This window comes from Culex quinquefasciatus, chromosome 2 (assembly GCF_015732765.1).
Source record: "Culex quinquefasciatus strain JHB chromosome 2, VPISU_Cqui_1.0_pri_paternal, whole genome shotgun sequence".
NCBI classification, from domain to species: domain Eukaryota; kingdom Metazoa; phylum Arthropoda; class Insecta; order Diptera; family Culicidae; genus Culex; species Culex quinquefasciatus.
In genome coordinates this window covers 35,582,384-35,601,400 of record NC_051862.1, presented here as the reverse complement: position 1 = coordinate 35,601,400, position 19,017 = coordinate 35,582,384, and the positions used below count along the sequence as shown (strand labels likewise).

At 34.7% G+C, this 19,017-nt stretch overlaps 1 protein-coding gene across 1 annotated transcript in view; it reads right to left on the bottom strand.

Moving 5' to 3' along the window:
* Positions 1-17,950, bottom strand: part of LOC6053330 (patched domain-containing protein 3) — a 165,935-nt gene extending 147,985 nt beyond the window's left edge. Inside the window, exon 1 of the mRNA XM_038252559.1 lies at positions 16,899-17,950. The gene's annotated coding sequence lies outside the window, so the exon portion shown is untranslated. The remainder of the gene's footprint in view (positions 1-16,898) is intronic.
* Between the last annotated feature and the right edge of the window lie 1,067 nt (positions 17,951-19,017).

The window sequence follows — 19,017 nt, the reverse complement described above, 5'->3', positions numbered from 1 at the left end:
ACTTGTTTTTGTTTATTTTGATAACTTTTACTTTGCTAAAAACGAAACTGATTCAAAATTGAACAACATTTAGTTTACAATGCAATCAACATTATAAAAATAAGTAGATTAATCTACCGATGAAGATAATACTTTTAGCAGCCCAACAATTGGTTTCATGTATCGCTTAATTTGCCTCAACGTTTGATAGGGTTACCCAATTTTTATAACTTGTGGCTTAATTGAAAGGTATCTTCAAAATCTAGCTCTGGAAATAATATTTAATCGATATTACATCCCATGAAAAATGACCTTAATGTAATTTTATTACTTAACCAATAATGTGATAATAACTAAAATAAGAGCGTCCAATTTCCCTGGAAACGAGAAATTATCAACTAATTTCCCAAAAAATTCCGGGAATTCCCAGGAAATTTGAAATTTATTGAAAATTAAACATAATAGCTTGACTGCATTAAAAATTCATAAAGCTACAAGAATATGTAGCTGAAACAATTAATACTAGTTTCTATTGTTGAACAAATTGGTTAAGCTTTTTAGATTTTCCTTAAAAATCTAACTTCTCGTGTGTGTGTTACTTCAAACAACTCAATGGTTTCAAATATTTGGAGCAAGTTTTAAAAATATGTTGCATTATATGTTGCAAAATATGATGAATGTTTTGGGCACCCCTCAAACCATACAATGATTTTTTTAATGGTTTTTGCAACATGGTTTTCAGGTCTATAGTTAACTTCGGTTGAACGTTTTTTGATAGCACAAAAACATGATTTAAATTATACGATACATTAACATCATTTTCAATCCCATTATTCATTACAAAGTTAACCTGAATTGTAAAAGTGTTGAACTTTTCAGCACTTGTTTTGAAAAGTAACACTTTTCAACATTTTTTTGATTTAAACGATTTATTGACAAAATACATGAAAATTTGACTTAAAATTTCACTCAGTGGGTGTTTTTCGGAATCGCAAAAAAATGTTGTATGGAACTCGTTGCAAAACTTGTTTTTTTTTTCAGCACTCTTCGTATTTATCCAACTCGGTGAACCTCGTTGGATAAATGTACGACTCGTGCTGAAAAAATCCTCTTTTTGTAACTTGTTGCATAAACTACTATTTCATGGTCTATTTCCAGTAGCTTCAGAAATTAATATTATGAGAAATAAATCCTGATGTTAAATTGAGTTTCTTCATTCATTAAAAATTCTTCAATTCTTCATCTATTAAAAAATTTAAAAAAAATAAAACAATCTTCCAAAAAATTAAGAAAGTGTATATTTCTGCTGTGGCAGTGCGTGGCCGAATGGTTACGCTGTTCGCTTTGTAAGCGGATGATTCTGGGTTCGATTCCCATCTGCTGCAACCTTCCATCGGATGAGGAAGTAAAATGTCGGTCCCGGCCTTGGTTGTTAGGCCGTTAAGTCATTCCAGGTGTAGGAGTCGTCTCCATGCCATAAGTACAAACAACACACCAAACCAAGCCTACTCCGGTGGAATCGCTGGCGGCGGTTGGACTCACAATCCAAAGGTCGTCAGTTCAAACACTGGGGTGGAAGGTTCCTTGGAGTAAAAAGAGGTTTGGGTGCTCTCCCCATTCAAAGCCTTCGGACTCCTAGGTTCGAGCAGAAACTTGCAATAGAGACCACAAAAGACCCGGGGGTCGTTAATGTGGATGGTTTGATTTGATTTTTTGATATTTCTGCTTAAATTTTGGGAATTTCAAACGGGAAATATTTTTCTGCTGGAAATCCCGGGAATTCTCGTTTTTTTTTCCTGGGATGGGAAATTGGACGCTCTAACTGAAACATACCCCAGTAGATCAAAATTGGAAATAGGAATCTCAAATGGTGCAAACTTTATGCTATCAGAACAAATAAACAAACAATCATAAAATCTCTTATTTAACATTTAAAATAGAACAATGTTAAAAATTTAGTGTTGAATTTACTGTTTCGATGAAATGTTGTTACCAAACTAGATGAAAAGGTTTGGATTTGAAATAAATTGATCATAGCAATATTTTGAAAACGAAAATTTCATGGTTTTGTAAACCAGACTCCAGTTTTTTTAGTAAAAATGTAAGGAACGGCTAAGAAATCAGAAACCAGTGTATCCCCGAGCAGACGGAAATAACTTGGGAAGGTCAGTTTTTGATATTGTGAGAAGATCGAAATATGTTATTGGGATGATCGGATTAGTTGTTAAAATAACAAAAATCAATAACAAAGATTTGTTCGAAGAATAACTTAAACTGTTATTGTGTTGTTATTGCAATAACAAACCAATAACACAGAAGGAATCATGAAGGAATAACAAGATTTGTTATTTTGTGCGGAGAGGTGGAGCAGCATAATAACAAAAAATGTTATTGAACTGGTTTGTCTCCATAACAAAAAAGTTATTGTTTTGGTTTATTTGTAATTTGCAAATAAACCTGCAGTTGCCATAACTCCTCTGTACTAGTCAGGGCTGCAGAGTTGGGTACCTCCAAGCGACTTTGAATCCATACTTGAAGACAACTCCGACTCTGGATGCAGGATATGACGTCAACGACGACTTCAGCTCTCCAAAATACCCGACTTCAGAGACTCCGACTCCAAGTAAAAGTTGCTGAAAATTTGCTGAATCCGATGCAGTCTCCGAGGTCTCACTCCAGCTCGAACTTCAACGTCAGCTCCGACTTCCTGGCTCGGTGAAAATAATAACAGTTTTTGTTATTCACACTTCAAAAATTCTCAATAAATAAATCAATTCCGTTAGGGAATATAACAAAAATAACAAAAAAATTAACTCTCAAAAGTTAATTTTATCGGATTAATTTTAGCTTGAAACCCCATTTCATGGTGAAATAAATGACCCCGATGAAATTGGTCAAAATTATATCATAGTTCTAGCCAATTTTAGTAAAATCCCTTAGGGTGTATATCAAATAATAAAAAAAAATCAACTTTCAAAATTACAACTTTTTAGAATAATTTTAGCTTAAGGACCCCATTTCATGGCCAAAATAATGAACCCGACGAAATTAGTCATAATTATTCCATAGTTCTAACCATTTTAAACAAAGTCCTTAAGGGGGTATATCAAATAATTAGAATAGAATAATTAGCTTAAGGACCCCATTTCATGGCCAAAATAATGACCCAGACGAAATTGGTCGAAATTATCCCATAGTTCTAACCATTTTAAACAAAGTCCTTTAGGGGGTATATCAAATAATTAGAAAAATCAACTTTTAAAATTTCAACTTTTTAGAATAATTTTAGCTTAAGGACCCCATTTCATGGCCAAAATAATGACCCAGACGAAATTGGTCAAAATTATTTCATAGTTCTAGCCAATTTTAGTAAAATCCCTTAGGGGGTATATCAAATAATTGAAAATATCAACTTTGAAAATTTCAACTTTTTAGAATAATTTTAGCTTAAGGACCCCATTTCATGACCAAAATAATGACCTCGACGAAATTGGTCAAAATTATCCCATATTTGTAGCCAATTTTAGTAAAGTCCCTTAGGGGTATATCAAATAGTTAAAAAAATCAACTCTCAAAATTTCAACTTTTTAGAATAATTTTAGCTTAAGGACCCCATTTCATGGCCAAAATAATGACCCTGACGAAATTGGTCAAAATTATCCCATAGTTCTAACCATTTTAAACAAAGTCCTTTAGGGGGTATATCAAATAATTTAAAAAATCAACTTTCAAAATTACAACTTTTTAGAATAATTTTAGCTTAAGGACCCCATTTCATGGCCAAAATAATGACCCTGACGAAATTGGTCAAAATTATCCCATAGTTCTAACCATTTTAAACAAAGTCCTTTAGGGGGTATATCAAATAATTAGAAAAATCAACTTTTAAAATTACAACTTTTTAGAATAATTTTAGCTTAAGGACCCCATTTCATGGCCAAAATAATGACCCTGACGAAATTGGTCAAAATTATTTCATAGTTCTAGCCAATTTTAGTAAAATCCCTTAGGGGGTATATCAAATAATTGAAAATATCAACTTTCAAAATTTCAACCTTTTAGAATAATTTTAGCTTAAGGACCCCATTTCATGACCAAAATAATGACCTCGACGAAATTGGTCAAAATTATCCCATATTTGTAGCCAATTTTAGTAAAGTCCCTTAGGGGGTATATCAAATAATTAAAAAATTATCAGCTTCCAAAATTTCAACTTTTTAGAATAATTTTAGCTTAAGGACCCCATTTCATGGCCAAAATAATGACCCCGACGAAATTAGACAAATTTATCCCAAAGATCTAAACATATTTAACAAAAGAAAAAATAATAACAGATTGTGTTATGGACACTTAGAAACTTTTCCATTTGTGCGATTTATGGTAATTTTATTCCTAAGTCAGTATACCGAACGAATAACAAATTTTGTTATTAGGAGATTTTTGAAATTTATAACATTTCCTCTTATTAGCGTGTTATTAAACATTTTCAATATAATATCACTTCAATACCAAATTTTGTTATTTTATCAGAAACTGTTATTATTTGTTCTTCTTTATGTTGAACTTCAGGATAAAATAATAACACTTTTTGTTATTTTAACAGGATTTGTTATTGAAATATTATTGATTTTGTTATTACCGTCTGCCCGGGTCTGCTCCATAACTCAGAACTACACAATACAAAAACAAACCCCGTAAACCATCGGAAAATTACCTGCCCCCCGATTCCCTGCACACTAAAATCAGGTTCCTCGCCAGTTGTCTTGTGTTTTTGTTTCGTCGCAACGCATCTTCCGCCTTCCGTCGTCTTCTCTACCTGTTCTATGTTGGCTCTTTTATGATTCTCGCCTCGTGTGTACAATCGCGGCCTTTAAACCTTTTTTTTGTATCGTTGCTGTTGTTTTGAAACCCGAACCTCACCCAATCTGATTCCAGTTGTGGATTCGGAACGGTTCAGGAACTGGTTGGAACTTGGGTTGTTCTGGAACGGTTAGTAGAGGTGGTGGAGTTTTGTTTTTGAATGTTTGAACTGGTGATTCGAATCTTGTTTCCAGTTTGGTAGTTGAAGTTGAGAACTGATATTTAAGCTAATTAGTCTACACAAGGAACTAACCTTCTCTACAACGTAGCAAGTTGCAAGAATCGGCCACACGCGTGTGAAGAGTCCTTCTACTGCAATTTCAGTCGTACAGCGCGCGCAGGTGTAGTCCAGGCGCGGGGCGAGAGCTCGTTGAAGCGCGAAAAGCTTGACGAAGCGCGAAAACGCTTCCGCGTCTTTTGTTCTGGACCAGACTAGTTCCATCCGCTTAATTGTCCGGCTTACGTGAAAAATGGATCAACTTAGTGAGGGGATTTCTTCGATTAATTTGATTTGTGTGGTGGAAATAGTTGATAGGTAATTAAATTTGTATAAGGTCATAAAATTATTCACGACAAAAACAAATCTCCATCAAATCAGTTTTATTAGAAAACTTCTCGATATTTTAGCAAAGGAGTTCTAAAAAGTAGATCATCACTCTTAAGCGTATTGGCTCGTAAAGTTTATCGCGGCCCTTCATCTGGTGCATTATGAAGAATCGCCATAAGCAGCTTTGTTCCTAACCTCAAAACCAGATTATCTTAATCTTCAATGAGGAATTGCCGCCCTCTTTTTTCCTCCTCCCAAGTGTCGGCGACGGCGTCGGCATTTCCTTTGTCTTTTCGCAACGACAAATCTGGGGGGCCCATTCAGGGTTTTCCGCATTTGTGCTAAAGTGTCGCAGACCCAGATTTTGCCGCGAAGATAAATCGTCTTAATAGTTGTAGACCGCCGTTCCAGTCGGTGCAACTCTAGCACTTTTTTCCCTTCAATTTCGCCAAAGGGTGTAGGTGTAACAATTATCTTCGATTGTTTCGCGAATTTGAGCTCACCTTTGGAGCCACTATGGATTCGAGTAAGCACGGTTACGGCTTACGTAAGAGGGTGCCACCTGCCGGGCCATTTAGTCGGACCGATGTGACAGATGCACGATAGAAAGTTCAAAAGTTGCAGCGAAAAACTGCGAAGCAGTTGATCCCCTGAAACTTTGTTGAAGTCAATTGGAAAACTGCTGCCAGTCGGTGCGACTAGCAGCTAATCAAACGTTTTCCCCTCATCAAATAAGAGGAGGAGGGGGGAGGGGTCATAAAACCATACGAGATCATCACCTCCCCCTTTTGTTTGAGAGTTCGGGCGAAGATCGAGCAAGCGCAAACCCATGATTTATAGCCAATATCTCATTTTACTTTCGACAAGCACAGCTGTGATGTGAGTGTGGCTAACACGGAGGAGGATTGCGTTGCCAATCTGCTAGTTACGGCTCCTCCCGGACTGATGCTGCGAATTAGGAGTTGGCCACATACTGGAGAGTTCTCTGTAAAATTGTGTTTTATGATCTGAAAATTCATCAAACTACAAACTAATTGCATATTACATTATCTAAATTTCAACAGCATCTCGAGTACTATCAATTGATCTCTATTATTTTTGATCAAATTTGAATCATTTTTAGAATATTTCTAAAATGTTTGAATTATGATGTGCACCTTATCACTTAGAGAAGGCGACCTATGAAATGTTAACATTAACCTTAACATGCGACATAAACTTTGAAAAAAATTGCAACGGCCTGACAAGTGTTTTGTAGAATTCAATAAAATCTCATGTTTCTTAATTGAACCTAAATTTGCTTGGCATTTTGACATTTCTAACTTTTTTTAAATGACATAAGGCTGGTACAAATTTTAACTAAACCTTTTGTCTCCTCCCCCTTCAAAATTGGCCCTAAAAATCAGGGAGCAAAAAAAACATTTTTTTTCAAAAAACTTCAAAATTTCAAAGGAAATTTAAATACAATCACTTTTAGCATGGTTGGGTTAATTAAAAAATCTTTGGAATTTTTGAAAATTTTCGATGCTTAAGGTTTTTTTTTCGCTAAAATTTTTGTTTTCTTCAAGTCTTTCATTATTTTGAAAATTAATGATTGCAAAACAACTGAACTAGTGTAAAAAGCATTCAAGTGCTGAAACTATTGCTTGTTATTTCAATATTTATATTTTTTTGCTCTCCTCTCGACCCCGACCAGAGCCGAGGGACAAAAACTTGGAAACATATTTGCATCGGCCTAAGTTTTTGCAATAATTTTTAATAAAACAAATTATTAATTTTTTAATGACCATAGATGAAGAAAACAAATCTTCAAATTATGTTTTAATCCATTTTGATGTTCAAAAAGCATTGTGAACAAAAACTCTTAAAATTTCAGAAAATGATAGGTTAAGAAGTTTAAGTTGTTTTTATAACTTTGCCAATGTTATGAAAAAACTCAGTTTCGCAGGGGAATAATATGGAAACTCAAAAAAGGACAAAGGCAATGAAAGGAGATTGTATAAAGTATCAGAATACACGGATAGAAATCCTGTAAGCTAATCAAGTAACTATGTTGTCAAATTTGTAAACAGTATTTTTTTCCAATGTAAATGTTACCAAAATCGACAACATTGTAGTTCAAAATCGGAAAAAAAATTAAACGATTTTAGGAATATTTCATAGTTTAAAAATTCTACAACATAGAGTTACCAGTATTAAAAATAAACAGAAAAAAAATCATGGTAATACTATATCTAGGAAGGGGTACATCTTTAATGTCAGAAAAAATGTGTAATTTTACCTCTGAAAATACGTAATTTCTCCACTTTTCTGTTTCAATGTCGCTTTTTCAGTTTAAATTGATGTAAAATTACATCATAAAAGAAGTAATATTCAACCTTCCAAATTTACTTATTTTTTTTACTATGTAGTGTCAAAAACAAACAAAAATTAAACAAATCAAATTTAAATACTAAAAATGAAACAGCAAAAAAAAAAAACATAAATCAAAGATTAAAAGTTTTCATTTAAAAGAGTTTAATTAAATTGAGAAACTTAGTGATTTCTGCCAAGAAATGAAAAAAAAAAAAATAAATTCAATACACAGCTAAAAAAGTAGTAATCCAGCTGCATGTAAAAGGCCTGGGTGTAAAATAAATATTGCATTATTTTATGCAATTGTATGTGATTTTACACCCTGAAATATGTAGCCCATCAGTATGGGAAACCTACTTGACCGAAATGTCAAGCTCATATATGCGTTTATCCTTTCAGCTTTTCATCGGTTTGGTGGCCGAGTGGGCTAAGGCGCCAGTCCTTACTGTTGGTGCTGGGTTTGAATCCCGTCGGTTGCAACTTTTTTTTTGTGTTTGCAAAAAATGTGCATGCAGTGTGTAATATTAAGTGTTTATTTTGACGAAGGTGATGTGCATGCTTTTGCATGCGATTTTACCATCGGACGTGACCGTGGTTTTCTCCACCATGGGTCCTTTTGAAATCTACCCAACTTTTCATATCCACTACTGTAGTAACACTTGAGCCAAAGTTGGGTTAAATAAACCCTAAAGCAATACTTTTGATCACTGAATCTTTTAATACATTTTGGAAAAAATTAATAAAATAATTGCTACAATAATTGAGCTAAGGAATTCTAAGAATCTAAAGAAAACGCGTACATTAAACTACTTCAATGGTATTTTCATGCATTAATAGCTTTTTATTTTTCAAATTTTAATTTAAAAAATTTATGTTATTAAGCTGTCAAATTTCTTTGTTTCAAGACATTTGCTTCGCTCTACAGAAAAAAAAGTTGAATTTTGGAATGTTGAAAATGTGGTAGGTTTAATTTTACCTCTTTTTTGAGTAATATTACATAAAAAATGTGTAAAAATGTGAACCTGATGAATATTCATCAAAAACTGATAAAAATTCATCATTTTCTGGGGTAAAATTCATATTTTTTTTTGTCACAAAGTCTGTCACCATGAATATTACCATCATTTTTGTTCTGTGTTGGAGACGGTTATTTTATCGGATTGCAGACTAGATTTCGCCATATAAATGATGATTTTCCCAAAAAGGTTGTTTAAAAACTGTTGGGAATATAACCAACTCCTCTTGAATCAGACCCGCAACACCATGACAGCCGTCCATTGCCGGCCGCTCTCATCTCCACTGCAAAAAAAAAGTTGAATTTTGGAATGTTGAAAATTTGACAGGTTTTTTAATGGCGTACTCAGAATTCCGAAAAAAAACGTATTTTTCATCAAAAACAAAACGCTAAAAAAGTTTGAAAATTCTCACATGTTTCGTTTTTTGGAAAATGTCATTTTATGGGAAATTAAATGTTCTTTTCGAATCTACATTGACCCAGAAGGGTATTTTTTCATTTAGAACAAAAATTTTCATTTTAAAATTTCGTGTTTTTTCTATTTTTGCAGAGTTATTTTTTAGTGTGTGATAATGTTTTATAAAGTTGTAGAGTTACACAAAATTTGATAAACATAAGGGGTTTGCTTATAAACATCACGAGTTATCGCGATTCTACGAAAAAAAGTTTTGAAAAAGTTACTTTTTGCGTTTCTCTTTGTTTCGTCTTCCGTGTCTGTTGCAGGTGACGATGAACGGCCATGTTCGACGACAACCAACATTTTCAAAACTTTTTTGAAATATTTTTATGAAACTTTTAAAAGTGACAGAAAGTACAAATTACAGCCAAGTTGTGCCCATTGATTCACATTACTATTGTACTAATACGATTACATATTTGAAGCAAATTTTGAAATATTGAGAAATAAATAAATTTGTTTTTTTTTTAATTTCCAGAGTTTGAATTCCTCAGCTTCAAATCGTACCTGCCCACGTGAGTCGCTGCGCAAATTGAAAAACGCCGTAATCAAACGTAAAACAATCTTTGGGCTGTTCATCAAAACCGACGACGAGGCATCACGTCTATAATCTGGACTCGAACCGTCCATCGAACCGATCGTATAAGTGGAAAGTTTTTCGTTTTTCGTTTGACCTGCTGAACCCTGCGCTTCTAGACGAGCCTCTACGTCAACAATTCAACAGAGTCACTTGGACTTTTGCAAAGGGGCTAATTGGAAAGTGACCAAGGGGACAAAACGGCTCGCTACGTACACACCGATCATCATATGTCAAAGTTGACCCCTCTCTCGAGGGTTGCAACAAACTTTCCAAATTGCGCACAAACCGCTTCAACGATGTCGCTGCGATGACCTACGGGGAAGTATTCAGTAAAGTCTCAACATTTCTGACAGATTTTGATTAATTTACGTGTATAATTAGCTGGGAAAATTAACTGCATCGACTTCCGCGTGAAGGACGTTGCAAAGATTGGTGGCGAACAAACATAGTCGTCCAATTTCAAGCTTGATTTCGGGCCGGCCATGATTGACTTCCACCCCTTAAGCTGTTGTGATCATCGTGTACGGGAAGTGAGCGACGTTTTGTGTTAAATTTGGACCGTTTAGTTGGGTGGTTGTTTTTAGTAAACGTGTCATGGCGAGTGCGATTTGGAGCTTATTTGCTTACTGTTAAGTCATTACGGGATAATTAAGTTGATTTGGTCACAGATTTGTTAGTTTAATTAACAATTAGGCTCAAAGTCCTTCAAAAATTGTGGAATGCTTTATTTGACATTTCTCAAAAAAAAAAAAAAAAAAAAACAACAAATCTATGTTTCCAAAATTTAAATTACAATTTCATAGCTTTTTGAAATTCAAATTTTTGCAAAACTCTTTTTCATGCTTAACTCTTCATACGAAAGAAAGCTTGCCAAATGGTTATGAAATCAATTTTATGTAAATCCAGTCCATCCCTAACACAACCGTCCACTTCCGAATCGGCTGATTCGCGAAATTAAATCCGCACAACGGGCTCAGCTCCGTTCATTGACACATTTCCATCGCTAATCGCGCCAAAATTAGCATTTTTATGTCTGATATGCGCGCGAAACGAAGGAAGAAGCCGCCATCACGACGATTTTAGCAAACCCACCGTCAACGCGACGGCTTACGGTGAATTGCTTGAATGGTTAAAAGTCGTTGATCTTTCGCGAAAGAAAGTCCATGCTTCTGGTGCAACTCCCTCCCTCCTAAAACGAGGTTTAGTAGCTTCTTCTCCGGCAGTAAATCTTATCTGGAATTTAAATTTCTCTCCATTTGATGACAATTTCAGCGGCGGATGAGAACATGAAAAAAAAATACCCCCAACTTGACGGTAACAAAAAACAGAGCGACATTTAATTGCAGCTTCCCGACTTTTACTGTTACCCAACATAACCTGGAGCGTTAGAAATAGAAGCCCACGAGAGCAGAACGTCGCGACAACGTCGCGGAAATCGCGATTAGAATCTCAATTTCCTTTTGCCATTTTCATGTGCTTTTCCGCGATTAAAACCAGGGCGCGGTGACTTCAATGCGTTTGACAGCGAGCGCCGGCGACGAACCTGCACACCACACACAATGAGATCGCAGAGGGGGTAAGGAAAACTCGCTGTCAAGTTGTTCTGGAAGCGGTAGGAATAATGAAGAAATGGATGAGAAGGTGGACCCACACTGGAGTGGTCCCTTTGGCTTCGCGTTCTGGTAGTTAATGCGACCTGTCAGCGCCGCCGTTTATTTATGCTCGATGCATAGATTTTTTCCGTTTTCGCGCGCAACATACGAATGATTGCACGGGAACGATGATGGTGGCATAAATCTTGACAAACGTTTGAAAATATAATTTTCTAACAATCATACTTATTTTTTTACAAAAAAAATGATCTTGTTGAAACCATAACTTTAAAATAAATTGAAATGTGACCCTTTTGAAAAAGTTACTCCAGCTGGAAATGGCGGGAATCTGGCTGCATGTCATCCGAAGCCAACGAGTCGAGTCGAAGAAAGCAAAACAAGATGTCAGGCGCAGTTTCCGTTATGAAGCGTTTGTGGACCGGCAATGAAATGGCATCGTGAAGGGCGCGCACACTCACTCAATCTTTGTTTGTGTGATTTTACAATCAAAGGGGGTTTGATCTGTTGAGAGCGAGTTGTGGCGCTATAACCACGGCTAATAGTGTCCAGGGCATTCGTGGAAATACAATGTCCCATCCCAGAGGGTCCCGGAGTACCAAACCTTCTTAGCATGGTGCTCCCAACGAATACAACCACAATCTCGGAGCGTATGGTGGTGTGTCCCCACGCTTCTTCCTCCCCTGTCGATTCAGAATTGTGTTGTTGTTCGAACACTCAGTGCTCAAACTCAACCCAATTACGAATCATCTCTGCGATACGGCTTTACGCAGTAGGCCTGGCCGCTTTAACGCTTGTGTTGTTTCAATGCATTCCGATGCAATGGCGCACTACAAATGTTAATAAATGACAAGAAGAATGCTAGGCGTCATCTAACCTAAGGCACTCTCCAGGATCCCTTCGAAAGATTGGCTGCGCTAGGGTCTGATTAGATTAGATTAGATTAGAAAGGGGGTTTGATCTGTTGAATGTTTTGCGGAAAAATTTAGTTTGAACAAGAAACACAAATAAAAATCAAACAAATGCTGTAATCTTAAAAAAAAAACAGCAACAAAAAAATAAATTTGTTATGTTTTACAGAAACTTGTTCTGGAAAGTATGTTTCAAGATAAGCGACATGTAGAGTTTTATTTGAGAAGGTCTTATTAACAAAGTGAATCTCATAGCTTATAAGACCTTTACCAAAAACTCTAGAAATGATAAATTTTCTGAAGGGGGTGCGGTTTTGCCGTTTTTATATTCTTGAAATCCTACACGGAGAAAAAAGAGTTCTGATAATCGTGAACAAGCGTTCATGAAAATGGGAACCACGAACATAGTGTTCAAATGCCATGGTACGTTTTTGAAAATCAGTGAGCAGACGGGAATAACTAGCAAATAACATTTTCTGATATTTAAAAATACTAGGCCAATAACATTTTATGTTATATATGACAAGAGTTGTTATTCGTCGTAATGTTTTTTTTTTTTTTTGTTATTGGATTGTTATTGCAATAACAGACTAATAACATTTTGAGTTATTCTTCGAACAAATCTTTGTTGTTATTTTTTGATTTTTTAACAACTAATCCGATCAAATATTATTCCAAAGTTGTTTTGGCTTTCAACCAATATCAGACCAATAACAAATTTTGTTATGATAACATAAACTGTTATTAAACTCTTATGCAAAAAATGATTTTTGTTATTTTAACAGTATTTGTTATTTTAATGTCATGCATTTTGTTATTACCATCTGCCCGGGTCGAGCCAGTTTTTTTCTGAAAAATGACATTTTAGAAAGGGTTAAGTTTTTAAATATTGCTGTATCTCATAATTTCTGTACCTCAAACCGGTTGCATTGTATCAAAAAGTTTTCAAATCATACTGGTAAGAAATTCACGACCTTCGAAAAAATACATTGATAGAAAAATACACGCCATTTCTCTGCTTTTTTTATTTTAGGGGTATGCCAACGATTTTTTTCGATTATTTATTGTAGGAATAACCTAAGATTTTGAAAGTTACCTGAAAAATGCAGAATGGTACGGTATCTCATAAAAAAATTATAAAATCATTTAGTAGAAGCGCATTTCTGATAACACAGTCCAACAAGATTTTGTCTCTGAGACGAGTATATGTGTTCCTAGTAGAATTTTGCCTGCTGAATCCGAATCTGGGTCCAGAATTGATCCAAATGGTCCCAATTTTGAGAAACACCCGTTTGAAATGTTAGTTTAGGCCAAAAATAGCTACTTTGTTGACTATTTTACTAAAGAACTATTGAATAAACAAATAAACCAATACATGTATCTTAAAGTTCACGTTTTCCCCTTTCTGAAACACCTCTGGTTTTTAAAATTTGATTGTTTCTACGCATATTTATAGCCATTTTAAAATTATATTTTCAGTTGGTTCTCATTCAAGTTTTTCCAACTTGCATGCAAGTCAAATTCAAATTTTAAAATGGCTATAAATATGCGTAGAAACAATCAAATTTTAAAAAACCAGGGGTGTTTCAGAAAGAAGAGAACGTGAACTTTAAGATACATGTATTGGTTTATTTGTTTATTCAATAGTTCTTTTGTAAAATAGTCAACAAAGTAGCTAATTTTGGCCTAAACTAACATTTCAAACGGGTGTATCTCAAAATTGGGACCATTTGGAGCAATTCTGGACCCGGATTCGGATTCAGCAGGCAAAAATCTACTAGGAACACATATTCTCGTCTCAGAAACAAGAAACATTTGATTTTTTGTTGAACTGTGTAATTGGTCAAGTCGTCAAATTTTCAAAAACCGATCGGGGAATCGATTCTCTTGACAATTTTACATAAAAATCTTCATAATGACTATTTTCCAAAATTCTTAGGAATATTTTGAAGATAATGCGGCTTTGAATGTCAAAATATTGAAATGGTTGGGCCATTTTACGATTTTTTTTTCGGTAAACTCGACTAATTTAACATGAAATTGCAGCCTGAAAACGGTGATGAGATAGAAATTTGGTGTCAAAGGGACTTTTATGTAAAATTAGACGCCCGATTCGATGGCGTACTCAGAATTCCGGAAAAACGTATTTTTCATCGAAAAAAACACTAAAAAAGTTTTAACAATTCTCCCATATTCCGTTATTCGACTGTAAAAAAAATTGGAACATGTCATTTTATGGGAAATTTAATGTACTTTTCGAATCTACATTGACCCAGAAGGGTCATTTTTTCATTTAGAACAAATTTTTTCATTTTAAAATTTCGTGTTTTTTCTAACTTTGCAGGGTTATTTTTTAGAGTGTAACAATGTTCGACAAAGTTGTAGAACAGACAATTACAAAAAACTTTATATATAGACATAAGGGGTTTGCTTATAAACATCACGAGTTATCGCGATTAAATAAAAAATAATAAAAATAATAAAAATAATTTTCGTAATTTTTTTTTTTCGAAAATAGACTTGGAACTTAATTTAACAGAACAGTATTGAATATTTATCATGAACTTTGGTTGTTTAATCTTTTCAATTGAACAGTTATATATTATTATTCACGATATTATTTGTTTATTCTCAATCATGCCTTTATCAGTACCAAAAATTAAAATGATAACAGTGGCCTTTGCATTTAAGAATAGATTACGTTTATAAATTAATTGTTTAAATTTTATTTGAATTTCAAATGAAAAACAAAAGAAGTATCATTGTGAATTTTAGTCTCCTTGCTATTAACAAATAAAGTCCGAATAATTCCAAATATAGCTTAAGAACTTTTTTTTCCTCTTTTATTTTTTTTTGATATTTTAATTGTTGCTAATTGTCCTGCATTTTGGTAGGTATTGGACAATACAAAATCAGGAAAGTAAGAAACAGTTTCCTAGCTTTCAATCTTAATTATTGTACAGAAAGTGTTAAACTTAAAAAAAAATAAACAGAATAAAAAGTCCGAATATTTTTTTATATTTTTCAATGGAAATTGAATCAATAGTTTCCGAGATATCGTAAACTTAAAAATTATTTTAAACAAAATATAATTATCAGAAGTCTATATCTCGGCAACCATCAGTCTCATCAACTAATTCTTAAAAAGAAAAAAAATGGAAATTTCGGTGCCGATACTCATTATTGAAAAAAATACTTTTTTTTACTTTATCGAAAATATTCGTTATTTGGTTGTTAAAATATTAGCATACGAATGTAACTAACATGAAAACGATGCATATTATAAAAATAAGTTAGTCCATTTTCCACTAAAAATTTCAAACTCAGTTTCCCAATTTTGTATCAACCTCAACTCTAGCATAGAAGATGCATTTTCTAAAAATTGAAATTACAAGCCATAATCTCAACAACAGGCTACGTGTTAAATTTTCGCGAAAAAAAAACTGGATTTACTCTTGATTTCTAAAACAAAGTGCTGGATGTTATCCAGGTGTTTAAGCGAAGATGGCGTTCGAATGGTGAACGCCCGAAATGTCAAAATCGCACAGTGGTACCAACATTGCGAAAAAAGTGTGCCATGGCATGACCGCCACATTTTTTTTTTCTTATGTTGGTGCTACTGCGCGATTTTGACATTTCGGACGTTCACCATTCGAACGCCATCTTCGCTTAAAAACCTGGATAGGCTCTTTTGAAAGAGTACACGAATTTGAACCAAACTGCATCATTAACTCGAAATCGAAGAAAATGCATATGGGACATTTATGCGATCAGGGGCAGTTAATTAGTTTAGAAATTGGATTTTTCACAGCAAGAAACAAGGAGATTGTTATTCCTTGTACCTATTTTTCTGAAAAGTCTTAACCGTAACTAACAACTAAAGCCACCAAAACGAAACAAAAAATACTTTTCAAAAAAAGATCTTAGAGTATTTACAGGCCAATTTTGTATGACCAGCCCGTAAAATTGTTTCCAAATCATAAAATACAACAAAAAGACGATTTGCGAAAAGGTTTAAAATTAGTATTTGTCGTTATTGATTTAAAATGTATTCTTTGTCACTGATTTCTCGTCCGACAATAAGTATTTTTTCTTTTGATTAAATAAAAACTTTGTTGGATTTTGTCACCATAAATTAAAAAAAAGCATAGAAATGTCATTCATGTTATGCTACATATCAGCCCAGGTCACACATAAAGCATTACAAGAATTGTTTTTTTTTTTGCAAATATTGTTGAGTGGACAAGTTGCACTTAAAAAAAAAACATTTAAAAAAAAAACATTCAAAATTTTTTTTTGTTGAAATAAACTATATTTTTGATACGAAAAACATAATGTTTAGAATAGCCCATTAAAAAAACAAATGTTTAATTGTTTTGTTTTTTTTTTAGCAAAGTTTGATTTATCATCTATAATCTAGTTTTGGACCTCTGAATCTTTTTAACAGATTCAACAAGGCTTTTAAAGAATAAAAGTTGTCCAGCAAAGTAACTAGCATTACAATCAGTTTTTTTCAGCAAGTCATCTCCATTATCCTGTACTGTCCTGTACCATTTCCAAGTTCCCACCCCTCCGTCAGCTTACCTTGACTATTTTCTGCGGCACTCCAAAACTCGTTCGTCGACGTTCCCAAAAAACAAAAACGTAGAAAAAAACCGATTACACACTCACAGGTTCGTGTTCCTTGTGCGTATGTGCGTCGTAAAGAAAAGAGTCGTAAAACAATCCTTTTTCGGAATTTCCCCCCTCTCTTTCTCTTTTGTCGTTGCGAGTGTTGCCAAAATCCGACTAAATTGCCAACCCTCTTCGCCTTGCAATCAATTAACTACCACCACTTAAAGGCAGAGACACAAACACACTTAATCACTCTCTTTCTATTTATTCAACGCGTAATGATGGCGAACTTTTTTTTCCTTCCAAGTCGTCGTTTCGTTTCGTTTCGTCAAGTGGTCTGCACTTGTTGTAAAAAGATGTGTAATTGTAAATTTCGGTTTGAAAATTGCACTTGTCTTAGGGCACTCACTTTGCCGATTTTCACTTTTCCTCAAGTGTGTCGAAAAATCGACCCGAAATTCGTTTCGCTCACCAATAAAACCATAAAAGCACTTTTTCTTTTTCAATCCAGCAAGGATGCTAGGATTCGTTTCTTTTGCCAAGATTTGGCCAAGTTTGATCCTTTTTTTTTTTCTTTCGGTTCTATCCAGGGAAAGGTTGGCACAGCAGGCCCTCACACGTCGTCCTGGTCGTTTAGCTGGCGGACAAAACACGTGAACACACTTCCAGCACTTGCCATTTTGGCCCCCTCGCAGGCCGTCCCCTTTCGAATGAGGAGAAATTCACCAGAATGAATAATTCAGCAGTTTTCGCGAAATTTTTATTAACTCACTCGCGCAAAGAAATTTGGCGAAGAATTTGCCAAACCTAAGTGGGGACCCACTAATTGGTCACGAAATCGCCGATACACCCGAAAATTATGCAAATCGGAGCAAAACGAAGCTCATCACTGATTGGCACTAATGGCCATTGGGGTGGGGGTGCGTAACACCAACCAACGGAAAAACCAAGAAAAAGAAAACACCTTGTTTTTAAAAACGAACGGACGACGAAACGAAAAACCCGTGCGCGCGCAGCAACTGCAAGTTCGAAACTGGTCAGCTCGGTAAGCCAGCTGGTCCGAGTTCGAACCCCGGCGAGGTGCGTGCAGCAACCCCCGAACGAACAGGTAGTTGAGCGAACGAAACGAGAGAGCGAAGGAGAAGAGAGCGAAACTGCAATTTGCAACCCCTAAACGGCGCGAGGATTATGCTCAAAGAGAGAGTTTCGTAAAAAAAATGGCGCACAGCGCTGTCGAATGTGCGTGGCTCTCTCGAATTCTCTCTCTCGTAAACCAAGTTAAAGGAGAGCGGGAGAGAGAGCAACATGCTGTGTTTATGTTGCAACCTGTTTCTTGGAAAGAAACGTGAGCTGTTGTTGGTGCAGAATTGGAGGGAGGTTGAACAGCAGCAGCAGCAACAGCAATGTTGTCGAGTTATCATTTTCTTGGAAAAAGGGAGAGCGCGAGAGTTTGTTCGACTTAGTTGAGAGAAGATCGTATGATCTTTTTAAACATTGTGGAGCATAGTTTGCTGTTATCAGTGTAGCTCGCGGTATTTATGGCTTACTTATGCTCGGAGGAACAAAAATTATGCAGGCAAATAGTAATGCTCATGTCAATTAAAAAAAACTTGAAAATGTAGCCTCAAGGGACAACATCGTGACACTAACCACTAACAAATAAACGCTTCAGGTTTTTTTTTTTATTTTTGACATCTGATACCCACTGTCACAAATTAAAACATGAACATTATGCTCCTCAAGAATTGCTTTTTAAGAAACAAAAACAAAAGCGTTCTAGATAATAACAACAATATTCTAATAAGGAGGAAGTCGAATTAGGGATATTTGGAAAAGGGAAAATGATCATCTGAATATAATATGGAAAAAATTGTTTCATTTATTTATAAATAACATAAACTTGTTTTCAATTTATACGATACAACAATTATGATAAAAACCATCAACTGATTTTTTTTTTAATTTTCAGGATTTTTCGAAAACTTTCGTCGTTTAAATATAAGCTAATACAATTTTTATCAAATATTTTTGCTCAAAATTTAATCATTCATTAAAAAAAACTTGTACAATAAATTAAAAACTATTTAAA